General features: G+C 41.5%; 1 protein-coding gene and 1 long non-coding RNA gene across 3 annotated transcripts in view; one reads left to right on the top strand and one right to left on the bottom strand.

The window, feature by feature from the left end:
- MAML3 (mastermind like transcriptional coactivator 3) overlaps positions 1-24,115 on the bottom strand; it is a 308,222-nt gene that overhangs the window by 61,027 nt on the left and 223,080 nt on the right. The gene's annotated exons all lie outside the window — the stretch shown is intronic.
- Positions 1-24,115, top strand: part of LOC148130690 (uncharacterized) — a 123,497-nt gene that overhangs the window by 91,254 nt on the left and 8,128 nt on the right. The window contains exon 4 of one of the 2 annotated variants that reach the window (XR_015749221.1): positions 3,113-3,221. The exons of the other annotated variant lie outside the window; for it this stretch is intronic. This is a non-coding gene — a long non-coding RNA (uncharacterized LOC148130690). Of the gene's footprint in view, positions 1-3,112; positions 3,222-24,115 lie in introns of those variants that run through there. 2 annotated transcript variants of the gene reach the window in all.

Below are 24,115 nucleotides of genomic sequence, written 5' to 3'. Positions count from 1 at the left end.
CTTTGTTCGAGTTTGTCCAGTTTATGAAAGCATTAAAGGACCAAGACATGAGTCCTGCAACATATTTCCAACAAACTATACCTGGTCAAAATTGAATGAAATCAATAAGCTATAGCTGGTCCTTCTTATTTATTTGATTGCTCATGTGCCCAGAACATGAAGCAACCAGAAAGAAGAACAATATTCCTATTGTGCTTCAGAAATAATTAGTAGGTCCTACTCATGTAGATCCAAGATCATGGTTCTGACTGTTCTTATGTTAATTTTGATATAATATGAAATAGAACGATGACATCATATTTTTGTTCCATTTCATGAGCTGTACATCTAAACAAATAATCTGAAACTATATTACAAAACAATAGTTAAGTCCTGTAATAAAGGTCTTGTTTGCGACATACTAAAAGGCATGTACAGTAGGACTATCTCCATGTATGGTAGGAAAATTGCCAACTCTCCTTTCTTATATATATTCCAAGGTAGATATACTGGCATCACTGATTTACTAAAGTCAATAAAGGTCATCTTGAATACTTTTCAAGCATAAAGACTGAGCTTTTAAAGAAGAAAAGAGTTCCAAAATTTGTCTTTCTTTCTTTAGAAAACAGGATAATATGTACGTTAGCAACCTGGTATATGGATAATTTCCCAGGCTAAGTGGAAAAAACTAAACCAATTTCAAATTTTGTTAAAGAATCCAGTCAAAAATGATGAGTTGCAATTTAATGTAAAATGAAAAATAAACCCTACAAACTAAAACCTATCAATGGAGTCTTAGTGTACTCTGAACATGATTCAACCAACAACCAGGCTCAATGAGCACCAAAGGCACTGCAGTTGAACCCTGAGGTACATATATTCTAGTCTACTAAAGCCTATCAGACATAGCTATCAACATATATCAGCAATGTTTAATTTCACTTAAATGGCTATTTCCTCAAACTCTGCTACAGGTTCTGACCTCTTGAAGACTATACTCAATACTCAATTTTTTAGGAAATGAAATTATGACATTACCATTTAAAAATGATTAAATTTAAAAAGGGAGAATTGAATGAATTCATGGGAATAAGGTCAAAATGACTTGAATATTAATTCAATGCAAATCACAAATCAGGTGTAGGCTACCATTTATGAGGCTCACCAGTTTGATTGGAAGCTACCTGACATTAAAAATTATAGCATTTAAGGATGATAAATTAACCATATATAATTGTGTATATTCATGAGAGCATGCTTTCTGAGGAACAAGGCAAACAATTCGTTGATTTCACACACACACTCTATATCTATCTATCTATCTATCTATCTATCTATCTATCTATCTATCTATCTATCTATCTATCTATCTATCTGGACTGAATGGCTTGCCTATATATCATATGTACAATCTCTTGCTCATTTCATAACAACAACCGAGCAGGGCAACAGAAAGATAGTTTAAGGCTTGTATGGAGTACCAATCTCAATCAGCCTGCTGGCTCATCTAATTAAAAAAACCACAATTAATAAAATGTGCCCCAAAGGCTGCCCAGAGAAGCTCTTATCCCCAACAGGTATTTCTTCAACATCATTAGCAGTTCACTTTCTTAAACCTTCCGGCAGACCCTAAGGCTGATTTCCTCATACAAAGCACTTTAACCCACCCCACACTTTTGTGTCTGCTCATCAAATTAATGAAGCACATTGAGAATGAAAAGTCTTATAGTAGAAGAGAGCAGCTTCTCAACTATTTGACACAATCTTCCCCTCTCTGTCTCTCTTCCTCCTCTTTATTATAATACTGTATAATAAAGAAAGCACAGCTTCCTCTTTTAAATGAAAAGGGGGAAGGGCAATAAAAAGAAGCCTATTAATTCCTGGTGAAAGGAAATATCTGTCTACTTTAGTGTCACATATGAAAAATACTTGATTGATTTTTGGCCAAGGATTTGCCAATGCCAATACTGGATACTTATGTCCAGAGTATCAACTAGAGTTTTTGCCTTCTTACTTTGACTTTCTTAAGGTCAATGGAGCATGAAAAAAAAAAAGAAAAATAAAGTACACATATGCATAAAGAAATCCAACATGTCACAAGATCATCAATAATCATTTCTGTATGTGTGGGTTGTGTGAGTGTGTTTTGCAACTTGTGCTAAAAAGGACAGCTGTCTCTTGTACAGAGTTGCTTTGAAAAAATATAAAAAGGATGATGGGGCTGCATTAAGGATTTTTTTTCATTCAAGTGATATCTGGAGAAGCAATTTCCACTCTTCAGCTTGTGAATATCTCTCATCATATCACTGACCTAAATATAGACAATACTTCAAGTCAAAGACAGACTGGGGAAAATGTTCTATCCAAAAGTAGTGAAACTGCAAAAGGATAACGGCAAAGAGCAATGTAGTCATTTGAATGTAGAAAAATAAATTTATGTTCTAGAACAATTATTTTTACATGCCAATTATTCTGTTCCAATTTTTTAATATTTGCGAGGAGCCCCTTCTCTAGGTAAAACGTTAAACCTGACAAAGCGTGCAGGACTTTTTCATTGTCTTTGTGGTCTTCCACGGACATGGTTTAGGAGAGGGGGAGATATGGTTTAGATTAGAATGTTTCAGATGGGTGACAGATGTAAAATGTTAAAACTTTATGGAAGGTGGAAAGAGAGTAATGATTTACAAGACAAAGGGAGTGAAGCAAGAGATCCCAGCAACAGGAAAGTGACATTCCCACAAATCCTTCAGCACTGCAAAAAAGATATCATATCTTTTGCTATGCAAGATACAATGATGAACTTTATATACTGTACATTAGCTTCGTTGTCAAACATTGGTAACAGCCTGAGAATGCAGACCCTGAACTCATGGGCAGATGCCACTAGCCACAGCTGTATGTTTTAGAACCATCTTTAAGGGATTCTTCCTGAAGCAAAATGCTGGATTTTTTTTCCAATAAGATTTGGTACCTGAAATTTATGAAATTTATGAAACACAAATTATTGGACACAGATAAGCAAGGGAGCTCAAGGAAACCGTTAAAAAAAACTACAGTAGGTGTACAATGGTAAAATTGGGATAAACTGTGGATGAAGTGCATTGCTCAATTCTTTTTTCTATAACAATCCTAGGATACTTCCATACCATTTATGCTTGATACAATGTGAAATGATCTACAACGGTCTGTGTTTCAACGGATCTAAGAACTCCTCAGAACTTGCAGAGATGTTTGAAATCTAGGTATGTCTAGATATTAATAAATAATAAAGTTGTAATAATGGTCTGACGTGTGAGTTAGGGTTTCCAAGCAGTTAAAGATGACCCTGGGAATATTCCTAGATCAAAACAAAAACAAATCTAAATAATATGTATATTATAATATTATAAATATGTCACCAAGTAAATAGAATAGAATTGGTTTCTCCTCACAGAAAATATACTGCATAATAACTTTGCCCATAGCAAACATTTTAAAAATTAGGATAGCAAATTTAAAAGAATTGACTGCAATACAATGCTCATTTTTGTTTTTGTTTTCTTGTAGTTTTTACCCCCACCCCCTTTTTTTAAAGAGAAATATTAACCCTGAAGAAGTAGACAAAAAGTGTAGGAATATGAGAGGTGCATTAGACAGCCACTACAGTTAAGTTTACAAACTAAATCATACTGTGGTTTGTTCTGCTTTAACTTAGCATGTTATATGAATCTAGCTTAGAGCAGATTTTTTAAAATATTAACATAATACATAAACACAACCTTATAGAGGATCATGTGAGTAAGAGGGAGGGGCTTAGTCTGAAGCAGCTTACAACATTCTGAGTAGCTGCCCAACTATGTCCTCAATAGTTTTAAACATTGATCAAGCAGCAGGAGCTAACAGGAATGAGGTGTCAGTGAAGGGCTGAACTTACCTGTTGTTTGACATACTGAAATTAGCCCAGGCTGGGGTTTAGCTGTGAGAAAGGGCGTTGTTACTTACCTGACATGCCCGTTCTCTCTGAGCTGCGAAGAGCATCCAGTAGTGGGAGGTGCTTCAGTCTCTCCAAGGGACTCCTCCCCAGCGTTCCCCAGTTTGGCAAAGACAAGAGAAACAAACACCCTCGCCCTTAATACGCTAAAAATTCGTTGGCCGAAACAGGATCCCACCAGACGGAAGAGGGTGGAGCTGGATGCTCTTCGCAGCTCAAAGAGAACGGGCGTGTCAGGTAAGCACCAGTACCCTTTCTCCCATGAGCTGCTCAGAGCATCCAGTAGTGGGACATACCAAAGCTTGGCCTGTCCTACGGGAGGGACTCCGTCTGTCTTGGGATCCCCTCCTGGTCCCTGTGGACCCGTTGCAGAACCCTTCTGCCAAAGGAGGCCTTGGCTGATGCAAACACATCTATTTTATAATGCCTAATGAAAGGCGATGGAGAGGCCCAGGTTGCGGCACGACAGATGTCAGTGATTGGTGCCTGTGTGGCCCAAGCTGCCAATGTTGCGGCGCTCCTTGTTGAATGAGCTGTTATGCCCCTGGGCACCTGTAGTGATTGAGTCTGATACGTTTTCACTATTGCGGCCCATAGCCAACGGCCTATTGTGGAGGATGAGACCTTGCATCCCTGATTGTTGGGCTGAAAAGACACAAATAAAGCTTCCGTTTTTCTGAAAGAGGCTGTGCGGTGAATATATATTCACAACGCTTGCCTCACATCCAGCCAATGCCATTGTCGTTCTAGCCCTTGGGATGGTCTGGGACAAAAATTAGGAAGTATCAGTTCTTATGCCCTGTGAAAAGCTGAATTAACTTTGAGTATGAACGTAGGATCAGGACGAAGGACGACCCTGTCGGAATGGAAGACGCAAAGATCTTGTCTGATCGACAAGGCTGCCAGTTCTGAAATACGATGAGCAGAAGTGATCGCTACAAGAAAAACTACTTTATACATCAGAAATTAAAGACTCAACGATTGCAAAGGCTCGAAAGGGCACTTAGTCAGTGCAAGAAGGACCTTGTTAAGGTCCCAAGTGGAATAACGGTGAACCGTTGGCGGGTGTAAGTTTGTAGCTCCTCGAAGGAAACACTGTATGCGTGGATGATGGAAAAGAGATAGGAGACCTTCATAAGTGACGACTGGAGGGATCTAGTGTGGAGCCGGTCCCAAGGAATAATAGATATACATGAGATCATCTTGCCTAACAATTTTGATAGATCAGCTAGGGACACCCTCCTATGAACCCTAGTCTCCTTAACTAATTGATGAATGCTGTTTTGTCTATCTGGTGACAGGAAAACTTTGCCTTCCACTGTATCTATGACTGCCCCCAGATGGATTAATCGAGTCGAAGGTGTTAAATGACTCTTTTCCCAATTGATTGAGAATCCGTGTAGTTGTAGGGAGTGTAACGTGGTCTGAGTATCTATAAGTGATTGATGAACAGAAGATGACAAAATTAAGATATCATCGAGGTAACACTGTAGTCGTATGGGGACACCCTGGAGATGAGCAGTGAGGGCTGCAAGAACCTTTGTGAAGGTCCTGGGGCAGAGGCTAGTCCGAAAGGAAGAGCCACATATTCAAAATGGAGATTATTATAACAGAATCGTAAAAATTTATAGTGGGAAGGCCGAATTGGAATATGTAAGTACACCTCCATCAGATCTATGGAGGTAAGGATGTAACTTTTTTTGATACCAAGTAAGATAGATTGCAGGGTGTGCATTTTAAATTTGCAATATACTAAAAACTGATTAAGGTGTTTCAAATCCAAGGTTGCTCTCCACCCCCCTGAACTTTTGGGAACAACAAAAAGATGTGAATAGAAACCTCGCCCTCGTTGGTCAGTAGCTACTGGTTGGATGGCTCGTATGTCCAGTAGGTGCTGAATAGCTGTTTCCATAAGATCTCTGGAAAGAGGGCACGACATAAAGAAGTTTGGGGGAGCGGATTGAAACTCCAGCGTGAGGCCGAATCTGATCGTGTCTCTGATCCAGGAATCAGACATTGAGGAGTCCCATTGGTCTGTGAATAATTTAAGGCGGCCACCAATGGGAGCCAGGTCCATGGGGTTACCTTGGACGCTGGAAAAATCTATTTCCCGCTCCTTGGAAGGATTTCTTGGGTTGGCCACCCCTTCTGTTCCAATCCCCAAAGTCTGACCTCTCTAGCTGTTGCCCTGGTCAGAAAGGTGGGGGTCTCTGGTATCTGGTTGAGAATGGTCCCTGATAAAAGGGCCGAAAGGAGCCCCTCCGAAAGGACTGAGGGTTTCTAGAGTCTGACTTCCGAAAAAGGGAAGGTAAAATTTTCTTTTTGTTTCGAGTCTCGATGAGTAGCGGATCGAGGGAAGGGCCAGTCTGTCTCCCACTAGAGGAGATGAAGTGAGCTTGTATTTATGTTTAATATCCGCTTGCCAATTCTTTAACCATAGCAAGCGTTGTGCTGTGACATGTGAAGTAATGGCTCTGGCTGAAAACTTAACTGCATGAAAGGTTGTGTCAGCTGAGAATTCAGCAGCTGCTATAAGCTTTGCAATGTCTTGGTGTGCTCTAGAGTTAGAATTGGGTACATGCTCCTGTAATAGCCGGAGCCATCTAAGGGAAGAACGGGTAAAGAAGGAAGTGGCCATGGCCACTCTGATGGCCCACACATCAGACTGATGGGCCCTGCGTAGGGCTAGCTCAGCCCGTTTGTCCTCTGGCTTTAATGCCTCCAGCACCTCACTGGGAATGGAGGACGAGGACGCTAATCCCACAATGGGTTCATCTACCTCAGGAGTATTCAACAATTTTAAGAAATCTGGAGCCAAATTAAAGAATTTCCTGTCGTAACCAGTGGGGGCCGGGTACACTGCTGCAGAAGCCCACTGTTTCTGTACCAGGTCTGCAAACATGTGAGGGACTAGAATCACGTCTGCCTCAACTACAGGTTGGGTGAAGATGAGATCCTCTGGTCCCTCGTCTGACGGAGTTGGAACGGTAGAAGGGGCCGGCTTGTTCAGGCGCGCAGTGTTTTTGGCCTTGAACAATAGAGATTTGAAAAGTTGTGGCCGGAACAACCCTGTAAATACAGGTTGGTCGGGAATGAGGCCCTCATCCTCAGACATTCCCTTTTCTAAGGGGTCTGTTTCCAACATGGCCGGGTCAGTATCATGCATTGATTCTGATTCACTCTGGTCCATGTGCTCAATGTGTTCCATCTCTTCCGCTTCCTCCTCCTGCTCCTCCTCCTGCAGTTCCTGTAGGAGCATACCCCCTTGACACTGTATCTGGGTATAGTGTAGCTCCGATCTGGCCAATGACCAAACTGATTGAGAATCATACTCAGCGGGTGCGGGATGATCCCTGGTCAGAACCGCCTGCTGTGATTCCCTGATGGATAGCCATCTCCATCCAGGTCTTCATTCGCTCTGGCACATCGTCTGTAAGAGATTGTTCCTGTTGAAGACCGGCAGCTGTTGGTGTGAACGTTGCTTCAGGTATCCTTCGCATGGTTGGTGATTGAGCTGACTGGGCCTGTTGACTCCGGGGAGCCACGCTGCGCCTGGATGAGAGGGAGAGATCTAGGGGGGCAGGAGGGAGGAAAGAGGAGGACGGCTCTGGACTGTGGGGTGAGGAAGCTTGAGAGGTCATGTGTGCCTCCCGTGTGCACTTATCTATTTGTTTTTCCAGTGCCTTGTGGCACCTGTTGGCATCCTTTTCTGATGCCTTAGAAGTCCCTTTTTTTTGCTTAGGATTGTGTTGAGATTTGGACTTGCCCCTTGAAGCTGAGGTGTTTGAACCACTACCCTCTGCCATTTTGATTGTGGAATGAACAGTACGCTCGTTATTTAATGCTATATTGTGTAGGCGGTTGGCGCACCCAGGGACCTGGCCAAGAATGGACAGAGTGCCCTGAAATCAACCCCCCCTTTAAAAAAAATATGGATATCTGCTTCAAAATTGAGTCGTATCTCAACAATAATAATTTATTATAGTTATGATATTGCTAGTATTATTATATTGGTATGATTAATATGATTATCTTAGCATTATTAATATTATCAGGGCGTATGCAAATATATATCAAATTTGGATGTCCCAATCAGCCAAATTGAGAACGCCTAGCAGGCCAAATTATCACTCACAGGCCTTCAACAGCTTCCCTACACAGGCGGACGCTGGCCTAGGTGCTCGCTGTTGTGCCGCTGGATACAGAGAACTGTGAGGGTTGAGCCGAATTAACACGAATTAACAAAGGCCTTGAATGGGTTGGAAACAAGGTTGTAATGATTCCTCGAGGTATTTTGTGTAAAAAAAAAACCTTCAATCTGGAATAAGGATTACCACACACAGTCTATTGAATTAGCACTCAATGCGGCCACGCGGTTCCTTTACAGCAAAAAAATGGCGACCGGCCGTTATTTGTGGCACATGCGCCAGCAGCAATCTCCCACTGAGAAAAGGGATAAGCTCCAACAGCTTTCCCTTAGGGCTAAACCGGCTGGAAGGGGTGAAAATAACCAGGCGATTACACCTCCACCCCTAAACGGCGTTCTTGGGGGGGAAAAACTGCGATATGACTCGGGAGAGAGCAAGAGAGAAAAAGCCACGCCATTTAAATGTTAAAACGGCTCAGTGATCGCAATGGCAAGGGTAGGGCTAGCGGTTGTGGGGGGCGGAACGAAATAGAAGCCTCCCTGCGCTTAGGAGCGCAAGGAGCGCTTCCTGATAATGCGATCCCCAATGGCCAGTTGGTGATGGCAGCATCGGTAAGTCAAAGAACAATTGTTAGAAGGAGAGGAAATTGACTATCTGCAAACACCTCCACCCCTAAACGGCGTTCTTGGGGGGAAAAAAACTGCGATACGACTCGGGAGAGAGTGAGAGAGAAAAAGCCACGCCATTTAAATGTTAAAACGGCTCAGTGATCGCAATGGCAAGCGTAGGGTTAGCGGTTGTGGGGAGCGGAACGAAATCGAAGCCTCCCTGCGCTTAGGAGCGCAAGGAGCGCTTCCTGATAATGCGATCAGGAATGGCCAGTTGGTGATGGCAGCATCGGTAAGTCAAAGAACAATTGTTAGGAGAGGAAATTGACTATCTGCAAACCTTAACGAGAATTCTCCTGTTTCAGCCAAGGATTAACGAAAAGCACTGCCTATCTATCTCATGAGGCTGAGCCAAAACTGGGGAACGCTGGGGAGGAGTCCCGTGGAGGAGGAGGAGCGTTCCACAATTAAGCCCAGCCTAAACAAGCAGAGACTGAAGCACCTCCCGCTACTGGATGCTCTGAGCAGCTCGTGGGAGAATTGTGCTTGCTCAACTAAAGTCCATTTCTAGATCTGTGAAATTCTTGCTAATTTTTCAAGAACAAAAACAAAGAGTGTGATATCTTAAATCTACTTCTGTTCTCTCAAGAAGGTAACAAAGAAAGCTCAAGGATACAGCACTAAACACACATACTAGAAAGAAATCTCTGATTGCGTCTTTATATTTGTGTACTATTATTTTCCAGTCAGAGTTCATCTAGTTCAGCTTGTTGGAAAGAAGAAGAGGAAGACAGTAATGCAATTATATTTTTAGTTTCAAAATATTAATTTGGATAGCGCAACAACTGTTTATGATTTACTCTCACGTTACCAAGCACCAAGTATTCCTTGAAACTGCAAAGGATAGATGTCAACTTTTTGTGCTACTGAATTACAGATTGGTTTGTGCTGGTGAACATTCTCATATTTGTGGCCTTGCAACACAAGGGGGGATGAGTTAAGAGAAAAAGCAACTACTTCAGAGGAAGCTTAAGGCCTTAGCTGAGAAACACTGAGCAGAAGTGAAGCGAAGGGAGGAGGGGGGCTGAGAAGAAGAGCATTGAGTAGTCAGCAGGTCACACACATAGAATGTGCAACGGCAAACTCAGTTTACAAAGAGACATCTGTTCCATTACTTCAATGCATTGTGGCTAATTACATCCTGGCCCGTCTGTGAAATGACAGCCACTTATTCTCCAGTGAACCGTAAAATCTGTACATGTTCAGTTTGGAGAGAGGGAAGATAGAAGAGCATAGGGTAGGAAGAAGAGTGGGGAGAGGGAAGAAAAGAAGGAAAGGGCTTCAGGAAAACATCTGATGCTTCTCTTACCAGTTCAGCTTGCCAAAGATCCAGCAGCTGGTGAAAAAAAGAGAACCATACAGAGAAGTCCTAACAAAGGACTGCCATTCTGGAGCAAGAAACAAATTCCTTGTGTCAGTAATAGCTTGAGACTTTTTGTTCCTTGCACTCAGAAGTACATATCTAGTATATCTTAGTTATATTATATCTAATGTATCTTAGTTATATTACTTATATTGTAACTATATATTAGTAATAAGTAATATATTATATATTATAATATAAGCAATATAATTAATAAATTCATCATATGTTATATGTTACATTAGTAATATTATAACTAATATAAATTAGTTAAGCTAATTTAACTTAGTTTAAATTATGTAACTAATTAACCTAAATGTGCACTGATAAGAATATGCCTTCTACTGTAATTTGACATAAACCTCCTTTTCAATTTTTAAACTAGCTTTGTTGTATAGATTTCTTTAATGAAATAGGAACTAATGTATTTAAAATCCTATAAAATGATATCATAGCTAAACAAACTTAGACTGAAAAGAGTGACAAGGAAAATCTTGACTCTTTTCCTGAAAATGGAAAAAGTAGAATACAAGAATAATTTCTGAGAAACTATATTCCATAACTTGGAAGCCATACTATTTTTTTTAAAAGCCTCTCTTATGTACCTCTCAGAAAATAAGGAAAACTTTTAAAATAGCCACTTCTGTTGATCTTTAAAAAAAAACATTTCCAGATTTTATACGATGAAATTTTCAGAGATCCATATGGACTAAACCTGTCTGTACAGGATGATTTTGACAAGATTTGCCATATCAGATCCAGGTAAACATTGAGGTTATTTGTTAATTGCTTATCTGATAATAAACGCTCCATATAACACTCCACTAAGGAACACTCCATATAGTGTGTGTGCACTGAATGAGGCTAATAATTCCACAGTAATCTACTTAAAGGGTTATTTTCCAAAACATTCAGCAACTGGTAGAGATTTTTAAAAATTGTTATCCTCTTTTTTCAATACAGGATGTAAAACCAGAAGCCACATAACTGTTAAATATTATTTATTTCTGAACCACCGACATGTACTAAGTGGTGCATAGAAATTAAAGATAACCTTTAAAAAAGAATGAACAATGGAAGATCATCCAACAAAAGAGAGTGGTGTGGAATCCAAATGGCCTTAGCAAGCTAAGACGCTCCTCCTTTAAACCCAAAAAATTCTGAAAGATAGAAAAGCTAAGTGGCCATATAGAAAACCTTGGATCATCTTTAAAAAAAAAAAAAGCTAATCAGCTTCACATTTGATAAATGCTCAAATAGGGGGCCCACCAGGAAACTCCAGAATTGTAAGCTATAGTAAAAAATAGAAAATAAATCCTAGAAGGCAATGGTGAAAATGCTGCCATGTTGTCCCTAAGAAAACTATATGGTTATCATCATGAATTCCTAGGAGTCCAAGTCAACTCAGAAATGACTTCATACCAGGAGTGGGATTCAATCAGTGTTACTACTGGTTCGGTGACTGTTTTTTGCATGCATGCGCGCTTTGCTCATACGCGCATGCATGTAAAAAAAACCTTAAGCTGTGCCACCTGGACAGCTGAAAAGCGCTGCGCGCAGGTGCACAACGTTTGAAAAGACACTTTTTTTCCTGCTTTTTCAACCTCAGCTGTGCTGCGCAAAGCAGCTGAGGTTGAAAAAGCAGGAAATAAAGGTCAGGTAAGAGCCTGGGTGGGCAGGTGGGTCAAACAGCAGCAAACACAGAACTGGTTTGGTGTCTGCTGCTCTTCAGAGCTACCAGTTCTTGAGAACCGGGCAGAACTGGTAGCATCCCACCCCTGCTTCGTACCTTTTAAATTATAAAACAGGCATACTCAATTTTGGACAAACGGATCTGGAAATCCAACCACACAATGTCATGATAAAAATGTATACAGTGTTGATTTATTGATTGTACTTCTAAACCACCCATCTGCCTCAAAGTGGGACTCTGAGTACTAACTAGACAAAGTACATTGTCTTTTACAACATGTTTGTACTTCAGTGTCTGAACTAGAAATCTAGAAATTTAGAGTTTGAAGGCATGGTTTATCCAATCATTTAACATCTGATAGATGTGCAGGTAGTCCATTTAGTCACCTTTCAATGTTATAATGACACTGAAAAAAGTGACTTATGACTGTTTTTCACTTACAACCCTTGCAGCAACCCCATGGTCATGTGATCAAAATTTGGATGCTTGGCAATTGACTCATATTTATAATGGTTGCTCCTGGGCTCATGTGATTACCTTTCACAACCTTCTTATGAGCGAAGTCAATGAGGAAGGCAGATTCATTTAACAACTGTGTTACTAACTTAACCATTACAGTGATTCACTTAACAACTGTGACAAGAAAGATTGTAAAATGGGGCAAATGGGGCAAAATTCACATAACAAACATTTCACTTAGCACCAGAAATTTGTGGCCTAGTTGTGGTCATAAGTCGAGGATTACCTGTTCACATTTTATAATATTTTTTTTTAAAAAACTTATTTTAGTCATTGCATGTATAGTTGCACCTTCTTTTGCCAAAACTAGTTGTAGAAACAGAAGTGTCCAATGCCACATAATAGCAATATCTGCTTTGTTATGTATACTACTAGTTGAAATATCATAATCTCAAGACACTTATGATTACCACCAGTGCCTATTACCAAGTGTTTCCAATCCTTCCCTGTTGCAGAGGACTCACATTTTCTCCAAGAAATTCATATTGCTCAGCACCACTCCAAAGATCAACTAGATTACACCAAGGCTTCTCACTCTGCTAACTGTCATTGCTGGAAAATCCCTCCCAACAGTGCTGGAAATCATGCATATCTTTCTATCAGATTTCTTCTCTCCACACAATACATTAAAAAGCTGGAGATAATGTGAACTCCCTAAAATCATAAAAGTGCACCTGCTAGTCTTCTATGAGCATCTTCTAGCCATAGCAAATAAATAAAATCCAGGTTTCCACCATTTTCTTTTAGTCCTAAGTGCTTCTCTGGTGAATCACTTATGCCATTTGGACTGGAGATAGGAATAATAATTTGAGGAATATATGTTTGGGCTTCTGTGCAGGAAGTGCAGCCTGGAATATTTGGAAAGACTTGTCTCATATGCAATTACCTCACAAACCAACAGATATATACGGAATATGTGTCCTTTAGTGGTTCCATCTGCAATACCTACATATGTCTGACTGGCCATAGATTCCATTTTTGGAACCTGCCTGTGATTGATGTGGGAGGGTAATTAAAAGAAAAGGAGAGCACAGGAGATATTTGTAGGATTAATGGGACAGAGAAATAGCATCTTGCTGAAAGGAGAGACAGCAAGAGAGAGGGAGGGAGGGAGAGAGAAAGAGAAAGAATGAGAATGTTGTAGGGATGGAGAGTTTCTGATGGAGAAGATAAAAGTGAGTTCCATCCTACAAACTCATTCCTGCTATTTTGCGTCCAGAGAATTGACAGTTAGGAAAGCTTGAAAAGGAGAAATCCCCTTGACTTCAATCAAAGGTCAAATGAAATTCTCCAATATATGAATATAGAACCTCAGACAGAAGGTAATAAGGCCTGGAAGACTTGGCAGATTCTGGCAGTTAATCTAGATTAAAAAATGGAAATCCAAGAGGGGTACAAAATCTACAGTCTCCTACACTGATTGTAAATAGGAAGAGATGCACGTATTACCTCTAGATTCAAAGGGGAGAGGAAAGGAGAAATAATTAATGGAAGAGCTGAAACTATCATGAAAAAAACCTAGCGATACTCAAGCCAGAAACACCTGTTATGTAAATACTGAACAGATGTCTCTGTTTATCCAAACTAAGAAAAGAACAGTCCAAGCCCACTGACTTGAAAAAGTAGGAGTAAGAGGTCTAGGATTAAAACCTGAGGCAAACAGGGATGCATACACAAACATATGCATTTTTGTTTTATTTTTGTATTCTGCAGTAGACAGAATTTCTGCACATATATGACTCTTATCTGCAATAAAGCCGATAACTAGCCATACCATGCCTGTGAAGCTTCTGTTGTGAGCAAATCCTGAATACAGGGTTCAATGTCTGAATACAGGGTTCAATGAGTGTAAAGAATTATTGCTACAACTGAAGTCAAGTCTGACCAGTTATTTGAAAATCTCAGCAAGAATGCACATTGGATGATTCAGTGGCCTTCCAAAAAGGGTACTCTTAAAAGAGATTGCTCTTAAACTTGTCAATCAAAAGGCAATTTGTTGTTAAAAGACAAGATGGGAGAAGAGGAGAAACATGGCAGGATTATAAATGGAACATAATATTAGTTGAACATTTTCCTCACTACTCTCATGACATTTGGTGAATGATACTAAGTAAATGTAAGAAAAGCCTGAGACCTGAAACATATATTAAGTATATTCCTGTAAGACTACTCGGCTAGTCTAACAGATATGGAGAAGATAGGTTCTGATATCATTCAAAAATGGGCTACATTAAATAATAGAAACTAGCAAAAATAAATAAATTTTGAAAGATAGCTTAATTCTTCAGGTAAGAATACCATTACAACCAGATATGTTCAAGAGTCAAGACTTAAATTGGCTCATAGTCATGGTATAGAAATGTCCTACATTATTCAAGGTGATAAAAACAACAGAAATTGTAAAGAATTTCAAAAGATATCCATTCTTAAAAATATTGTTAACAAAATGTAAATAAGGTTCAAGGTAACTAAGTGTAAAATGAAGCAAATAGAAGTAAAATAGCCCATGTGTTGATGGATTCTGATTATCAACAATATTGATTACTAAGGAATTTGACTTCTAGACAGAAAGCTTGATGAAAATATTGTGGCAGCTGTTAAAAGGGTAAATTCTGAATTAGAGTTAGTTAGAAAAGGATTCTAATAGAATTGCCAACATAGTAATATCTTTATAAAGATCAATAGTATGATCACATTTGGACTATCATGCACAGTTTTGATTATAGCACCTTCAAATAATAATATAAAATGAATGACTGGCTCCCCGCCTGCCTGCCCTATTTACCTAGAAAGGGGCATAGAAGGCTAGAACAGGAAAGATAGCTACCGTATTTGCCGGCGTATAAGACGACCCGGCGTATAAGACGACCCACCACCACCACCGGAAACGCCCTCCAGAAATCCCGGGGCTGCAGCGGCAGGGCAGAGTGCCAGGGGCGTGGGAAGAGCAGGAAGGCTGCAGCCTCGGGCGGAGCGAGGCGGCGGGATGAAGCGGAAGCGGCAGGGGATCCAGGAAGCCAGAGGCGCCTTCAGCTGCGTCCAACAAGCATCCGAAAGCCGGCAGTGGATATACCGGCGTATAAGACGACCCCACCACTTGGAGGCATGTTTTTCGGGGCAAAAAGTCGTCTTATACGCCGGCAAATACGGTACTGTATTTGGACTGTTAATTAAGCAAAAAGGTTGATTAAAGGGGAAAAAGAGACATTTATGACAAGATATACATAATACACATTAATTAAATACAGATTTTCCACCACACTCCTTTCCATACTTGATAAGTTGCTGAATGGCAAAAAATATATGATGGATACATGGAAAGAGCTCTTTATAGACCATATAATGAATTTACTTGATGGCCACCAAGATGGCTTTGAAAAGTGGTTTAGATAAAATTCACAGATGATAAAGATATCAATGAGCTCTAGTCATGCTGGTTATAGAAATGGCATGCATCAATAGTAATGACTGCAGCAAACAAAGTTTGTGTTAAAATTATGACAGAGATGTCATGACACAAATCCAATCCTTACATACTTGTGTCTTGTTATTAGATGCAAGTAAAGTTGTAATTTTCAAGTCATGACATCAAGATGGAGATCATGAGCATCACTTGCCATCCTTTCTCCCATGCAGACTCAGTGAAAGGGGTTTGCCACAGAAATCTGGTGAGCATCTGTAGAAAACAGGATTCTGGAATAGACAGATTTTTGCTACAATCCTGTTCTAAAAGAAGTTATTTCCAATATGTTCTGTAGTAATTTATGATCGTACATAAAGTTTGCAACACAACGTTAGTGCATTTGTCATGGTATTTTTTCAACACATATTTTTGTGTACTAATGATGGAAATGATGTTGATATCACATCTGGTATGATCTGCTTGTTTGACTATAAATATTACCCTTTTAAAAATATATTCAAAATGGGTCTTATTGATTCTCTTCTATGAAGGAGGTTAATGCCTACAGGTTTCCTAAGTAGTCATTCCTTCGATGCCAAAATCATTAGCAGGTAAAGTTGTTTGTTTTCCAGAAATCACAAGCCAGTATTTGCTGAGGCCTTCAGTAAGCAGAGGAGTCCCTTAACATTAGTCCTTTCAACTGGCTACAATTAGCAGATATTGTTCTGAGGAAGCTGAAATCATTAGCTGCCACAAAGAGTTAATGGTGGGTCCACCCTTACAAAAGCAATGATGCCTTCAGGAGGAAGGGTCGGTGGTGGCATATCTCACTCTAGGGACTAACTCTATGCTCCGAGGGCTGCATATGAATAAATCCATCATTAACCCTTAGTTTTATAGATAGTAAGACAAAGTTAATACTTAATGTTTGTGGGCACATATGCATAAGCGTAAAAGCTTTTTGCTTCCAAATATCAGATTTGAAATAAACTGCTCTTCGCCACTGCTCCTATTAACCTTTCTCAAGCCAAACAGTAACCTTGCTCTACTCAGGAGCACATTTAGCTGTTCCCACAATACATTATCTGTTGAAATAAATATGGAAATCAGGCAGAGCAAGTCAGCCAGACTGAAATAAATTCATCATTCACAGGCTCTCAGGGGAGAAAAACCATGCTTGCCCCCCCACCTCCATGATTATTTCTGAAGCACTGAAGGAATGGCAGTATCACTAATGAGGCCAGTGCTCCATGACTGCTGATTATAAATGACCTAAAAAGAAGAGGAGGTGGGGTGGAGACAGGAGGGATGTCTTGTCTGGATAACAAGGGGAGGAAAAGCAGGGAGAAGAACCAATTGCTTGGCTATGATCTGGAAAAATCCTGCTTGATTCCACAGCAGTGGGAGGGCAGTTGTGGTTTCCCTGCTGATTATGGGCAAAACCAAAAGATTTAGTTCAAGTACTGCTTTGAAAACTAAGAAAGCAGACCACGCCAAGCTCACACTGAAAACATTTTTCTCCCAAAAACAAATTTAATTCAGTTTCCAAGCAGTAGTATGGATTTCAATTTTAAAAATGCAAACGTACTCAAACTGGCAGAAAACAGGGTCAGGACTCAAATAAGAAAAGCATCACTTTTATGAAGAAGACCCTATAAGGATAGAAATAATCTACAGGATCATCTATTCAATGATTCCCCCAGGACAATTTATTCTAAGCTGCCCAATTAAGTTTTCTAGTGAAGCCAAAATAAATCTGAAGAAAAGGGTTTTAACTATATTTTAAGAGGACCATTCAAGTATTTTGGTTATCATGTGAGACACTTAGAGCAAACAGTTGTAACACAAAGCAACTTGATTGGCTAAAAAGGCAGCATTTTCACAAATATTTATTTTTTCCCATGTAAGTTGTGTCAAATATTCAGTGTATAATAGGTTGTCTAACATCAATGTAAACTGATTTACAGTAACGGATTTGTCAATTTTAAACTGGACTAGGTTCCATACCACAAATAATTAAGGTCAGGTATTAATAATGCACTGCTGCCTAAAATGACAACTGTTCATATAATCCCTCCATACCTTTTAGAAACATTTATTACATCATGATATTTTATTGTGCTGCTAGTGTCAATTGTTTTCTTGGTCACTGAGGGTAGAGGAAATATTAGTGATATTATGACACACATAAATTGGTCTTGGATACTATATCTAGGGGGAATAATTAAATATGTATCTGTAATTGTCTTGTGGCAGCCACTCATGTATGATTCCTTTCTCTGCCCTGCTGCATCTAGGGCATGACCTCCAAACAACCTCAAGGGACTCCAAAGAGGTCAGTTCCTGGCTGTCAGTCATTCTTCTTGCTATCAGGTTTATACTAACAGGACATTATATAGGAAAAATCCCTAAGACTCAAATTCTCTTTTTAACAGGTTCAATTTCAATTGCAAAACAAAATGGTTATTGTAATCTGAATTATGGTTTTGGATGATATCCACTATCACTCAATCTTTCAGGGTCACTCAGTTTTTTATTTTCCTGACAAAAATTGGTTCCAGCCTTAACTTCTTCACGAGCTTGCAAATTAAGCAAAATAAATTGCACAAATGTTTTGCATTTTTGTGATCACCTTCATCTAAGATATTCTCTTTTTTGGCATTTTCATTAATATTTTCATTTTATATCCATTTTTGAACTGCAAAAATATATTACAAAGATCTTAATATTTATTTTGGCACAAATCCTATATTATTTTGTCTACATGTCTGAGAATTGCTAATTGTTTTTTTATATTAAACAACTACTAAACAAATTTCTTCACCATACCTAATAACATCAAGTTTTTGATTAAGAATCAGTTACCGAACAAAATAACTTCCTTCCTGGACAAAACTACCAAGATAAATGAGTGGCATTAGCAACTCATCCATATTTAGGGCATAACTTATTGTCAATCATCATAGGGCAATTTTAAAATCAACAACACTACATCTAAATTGTTCATTCCAACCAGGGACAAAATAATGTTGGAGAGAAAAAAGGTTGAAATTGGTAACTGACACAAGTTAAATCCTTTTTCTTAAAGCAGTGAAAATGAAACCCAGATATTTCATTTTAATCTTTCCCAAACTGGGGATGGTGGGTTACAGGTAGCATCACCCCAACCAGTCATTGTCCAACATATCTGGATAATCAAAGGTTGGGAAAATGATTCTATTACTGTTTCTTCCTGAAGTATTTGAAGGATTGTGATCTGAGGCTGCAGCTGAAAAAAATATGGTCAATACAGACAGCTAAACTACTGTCATGTCAATTGGTAACAAGGCCCCTGCCATTTTTACTAGCATTAGTAAAAATTACTTTGCAGATAAAAACAAGCCACCCAACACTGCTCTTCACAAAGGGCCCATTTGTCAACACAAATAAATGTGTTGTGTGATCCCTGCAGTTTCGTCTAGAAGTAGAAAGTCATATTTCTTTCAGTTTAACAACCACTCTCTAGTAACTGCTAGCTAAAAGATTCTGCTGTGTTTTTAAAGCATAAAAAATAATCATCTTCTGCACAGAGCTGAAAACTGAAAGCAACCAAAGTGAGGGAGAGAAATTGGTTTATTTGATGGGTGCTAAGTCAAATGCTAAACAGACGCTGATCTTTTCTCCCTCAGACATCAGGATAGCAATATAAACAAAACAGCAGGAAAAAACCAAGCAGACTGCAGATTCTTATCATACTATATTAAGGAAGACTGTATTTCAGGAGTTTGAAAACCCACTATATTATTTACTTTTCTTAAAATAGCATCTTATAATTATGATTATTATATTATTTGAAATCAATTAAAGAGGGACATTGCACTGTATTTTTAAAAATCAAGATGTTTGTTAATGCAACATTGACCCAGGAATTGAGAGGACCATAGACCCAATGGTGTCAATGTGGATTCTAGATAATCAGAAACATGCTGTTCTCCGTAGAACTGCTCCGAGCATCCAGAGAGTGGGAGGTGCTCTAGTCTTCACTCTTACAGGCTGAGCTATAATTGAAGGAACACTCCTCCTCCTCCACGTGACTCCTCCATGTGTTTCCCCCAGTTTTAGCTCAGCCTTCGAGACTGACAGGCAGCTTTTTCATTGTTCCTTGGCCGATCCAGGTTTCTTCTGAATTTTCAGTTCAGGTTTGCCCTTTTCTCCTTACTCCTTGTCCCTGTGTAATTAGTGTGTCCCAAATTAACCTAAGAGCGATTTTTTTCGCCCTCAGGAGGGAGATACGGGGCTTTGGAGCTTTTGCCCCCCCCACTCCCCTCCTTTCTTCCTCTGCCTTGCTCCAAGCCGTGCTATTGCAGCCAGCAGCTTAACTCTGCGCAATTTTAGCGCTACGTTCGTCTTCCCCACGACGCCCTTAGAAGCGCTGCTTCTTCTCCCAGCCCTGCTTTCCGATTGAACTTTTTTACTGTTTTCAGGGCTGGTGCGTCTCTGAGCTTCTCGCGCCGATACGGGCGGCCATTTTGGGCATGCCTCGTGGCCGGCGCCATTTTGAATTTAATTTATTAGGGCTGTGACATTAGTAGAGGCCCTCAGCGGGACCGGCAGGCCGCGTGGAGCCAGGCTTTGAGGACACTGTGGTTCCGTGCCCTGTTGTTCTCCTCTTTTTGCCATTGTTGGTAGTTTTTTCTTTGCCCGCAGCTCGCTCAGAGGCGCAGGCACATACTTTCCATTGTTGCTGGGAGGCTGCCTCAGGAGGCCTTTTCCTTGTGCTTTTTTCCTAGGCATATAAGTTTCTTGTTCTGGCCTCTGCGTTCATTTGGTTTGTTTGGGCTTTTTAGGTTCAATTAGATAGACATTCCTTGGTGCTTGATTGGATTTTCCTTTTGGGGTCCACCCCCACAAAAAAAATAAAAAAATAAAAAAAATAATAATAAATATATAAATAAAATAAATCAATAATAATATTAATAATATTTGGCGAATTTTTTAGGGCATAGAGATTAAGTAGATAGTTATAAAAAAAATTAAAAAAAATATTAATATTAATAATAATAATTATAATAATAAATAAGTAAAAAAAATTATTCCAAAAGGGGGACGTGGCCCAACTTTAGGAAAACCGGTTTACGTGGTAGGCCGAACTCCTTGGCGTGCCAACCGCCTTTTTTTGTGTTGCCTAATATTCTTGGCATCATGGCAGAGGGCAATCCCAGTAGCTCTTCTCTGAAAGCTACCTCAAAGTCACACTATTTACGTAAAAGGGACAAGGACTCTTCCAGTGCCGCTCAAAGGGATGCCTTAAGGCACCATAAGGCCCTGGAGAAGGAGTTTAGTAAGTGGTCTAAAGACTCACACTCTGTAACTCTTGCCCCACCTCCTACCTCTGCTTAACCCTCACCCCTGCCAGGGCAATCTTCTCCCTCCAGGTGCAGTACAACCACCCGGAGCCACCAGCCTTCTCGTACACCAGAAGCAACCTTCACGCCAACCGCTGCAGGCCTACGCCCTGAAGATCCGGCTGCTTCCATCATTCCGGATAGTATTAAAGAGTGGATGCAACTTGCCATCCGTCAAGGAATAGCCGAAGGTATCCAACAGCTATCCAGACCAGGTTCTCGAGGAATGTCGCCCGAGGCCGGATCTCTATCCGGAAGATCTCTTTCCAGGCCAACATCTCAACACGGTCAGGTACCTGCCCAAATGGAGGTTCCGTTGCCGGAGGGGGAGGAGGCCCAGGAAGAGGAGGAAGTGGGCTTTGAGCCCTTCAGGGAAGAAGAAGGTTCTGACAGAGGGTCCCTACAATACTCTGAACCCTTCTTCGAGACAGACCCCATGGAGGGGGAGATGTCGGAAGACGAGGGCATTTCCCCCGAACAACCGACCTTTGTGGGCCTTTTCAAGCCTCATTTATTTAAGTCCTTGTTATTTAAGGCAAGAAATGTGTCGGGTCTGACCCCACAGTCCCCCTCTGAACCACCTCCAGCGAATCCGGAGGGCCCAGAAGACTCAATATTCAGGCAACCAGTTGTTGAAACTGAGTTTATTCCGACCCCCCCCCAATCTTTTCAGATTTGGTCACGAGACAACTGGCTTCTGCGGGTCCCTCTCCCGCCTCTTCTAGCCAGGACAAGAGATTGTTTAACCTTGACCCGAAATTCTCTGCGATACTAGACACCCCGGAGGTAGATGATCCAATTGTGAGACTAGCCTCCAATCCCATTGAAGCACTGGAGGCACTTAAGCCAGAGGATAAGCGGGCGGAGATGGCTCTCCGACGAGCGCATCAATCCGACGCTTGGGCCATCCGGTCAGCCACAGCCGCGTCTTTTTTCACCCGATCCTCTATCAGGTGGCTCAGGCAGTTAAAACAGCATTTCCCCCCATCAAAAACCAGGGCCCATCAGGACATAGCCAAAATTACGGCTGCGGCGGAATTTGCGGCCGATGCCACCTTTCACTCTGTGAAATTTTCATCCAGGGCCATCTCCTCCCACGTAACTGCCCGAAGATTGCTTTGGCTTCGACACTGGCAGGCTGACATTAAAAATAAATCCAAGTTGGCCTCAGCTCCATTATCGGGGGGAAAACTGTTCGGGCCGGTTCTAGAACCATTGCTGATGGAGAGTCGGAACAAGAAGAAGTTCCTCCCATCGCTTCTTCATAGGCAACAGACCAGAGGGTCCCAGTCCTTTCGGAGGGGCTCCTTTCGTCCCTCCTTCCAGCCATCATTCACCCCTAGATATCAGGGTTCCCCGTCATTCCGGTCGTCCTATCAAGACCGGGGCGATTCAGGAGACAGAAACAGGAGAGGGGGCAGCTATAGGAGGCCCTTCAGGGGTGCTGGGAACAGGGCGTCCCGCCGACCCAAGTAGAATTTCAACCCCTCATCCCATTGGCGGTCGCCTCAGGCATTTTGCCGGCCAGTGGGACGCATCCACCTCGGATGCCTGGGTCAGGAACACTGTTCGATTTGGCCTCTCCCTTCAGTTTCAGGCTACCCCCCCGAGCACTTCATGGTTTCTCCCCTCTCTAGGGACCCGACTAAGCGGACCCTCATGTCATCCGCTATCAAGCATCTGTCTGATATTAGGGCCATCCAGCCTGTGCCGCCCTCACAGCGGGGAAGGGGGTTCTACTCCCTCCTCTTCTTGGTGCCTAAGCACTCCGGGGGTTGGAGACCCATTTTAGATCTAAAGAGGCTCAATCGATATATCATCCGCCATAGGTTCAAAATACATACCCTTCAGTCAATTTTACAGGGCATTAGAGAAGAGAACTGGCTTACATCTATTGACCTCTCCGAGGCATATCTCCATATTCCCATCCGTCCCTCGTACTCCAGATATTTGAGGTTCTGCTACAACAATCAACATTTTCAATATGTAGCCCTCCCCTTTGGCCTCGTCTCAGCCCCGAGGACCTTCACTAAGGTGTTGGCAGCTCTGGAGGCCCACCTCAGGCATGTTCCCATCCGCATACACTGCTACCTTGACGATATCCTTATTGTTTCCCCTTCCCGACATCAAGCTGAGAGTGATACTAGCACCACCCTTTCGGTGCTTCAGGCTCACGGCTTCTTGGTGAATTGGGAGAAGAGTCAGCTTAACCCTTCCACACGTATAGCCCACTTAGGGACTGTAATTGATTCAGTGGAGGGGAGGGTTTTCCTTTCCCACGAGAGGCTCAGTAGTATCCAAACAGCTATCAGAGCTATTAGAAGGTCTGGAAAAGCATCTTTGCTCAATTTATCCAAGTTGCTTGGAAAGCTGGTTTCGTGCATATCAATTATCCCATGGGCACGCTTACATTCTAGATCCTTGCAGTGGTTCCTCCTGCCGTATCAACGTTCCGGAAGGGGCAACTCAGGCCTTGTGGTAAAAGTGCCTCCAAGGGTCCTCGCCTCTCTCCTGTGGTGGACTCGACCCTCTACCAACAGAGGGCATCTATTCAAGGAGCCCCAAAGGGTCACTCTAACAGATGCAAACCTTTCCGGATGGGGGGCCCACCTACAGTGCCTATCGGCCCAAGGAGTTTGGTCACCTACAGAGCGGACCTGCAGCATCAACTGGCTAGAGCTTCACGCAGTATACCTAGCCCTGCAAGCCTTCTTCCCCCAGGTGCGAGGGCGCCACATACTGGTCCTAACAGACAACACTACAACCAAGGCCCACATCAACCGTCAAGGGGGCACCCATTCCATCCGCCTCATGAGAGAGGCCGAGCGGCTGTGTCGGTGGGCAGAGGCGCACCTGTTATCCATCAGGGCGGAGCACATCTCGGGGATCTCGAACGTCCGAGCGGACTGGCTGAGCAGGGCCATGCTGGACCAAGCGGAATGGCGCCTTCACCCACATCTGTTCAGGGAGGCAGCAGCGATGTTCGGT

The sequence above is a fragment of the Notechis scutatus genome, chromosome 4, assembly GCF_049901735.1.
Source record: "Notechis scutatus isolate UNSWTSFEM ecotype Mainland chromosome 4, rNotScu1.2, whole genome shotgun sequence".
Classification (NCBI taxonomy): Eukaryota; Metazoa; Chordata; class Lepidosauria; order Squamata; family Elapidae; genus Notechis; species Notechis scutatus.
The sequence above is the reverse complement of the archived record's forward strand: the minus strand, read 5'-3'. Positions and strand labels throughout refer to the sequence as shown.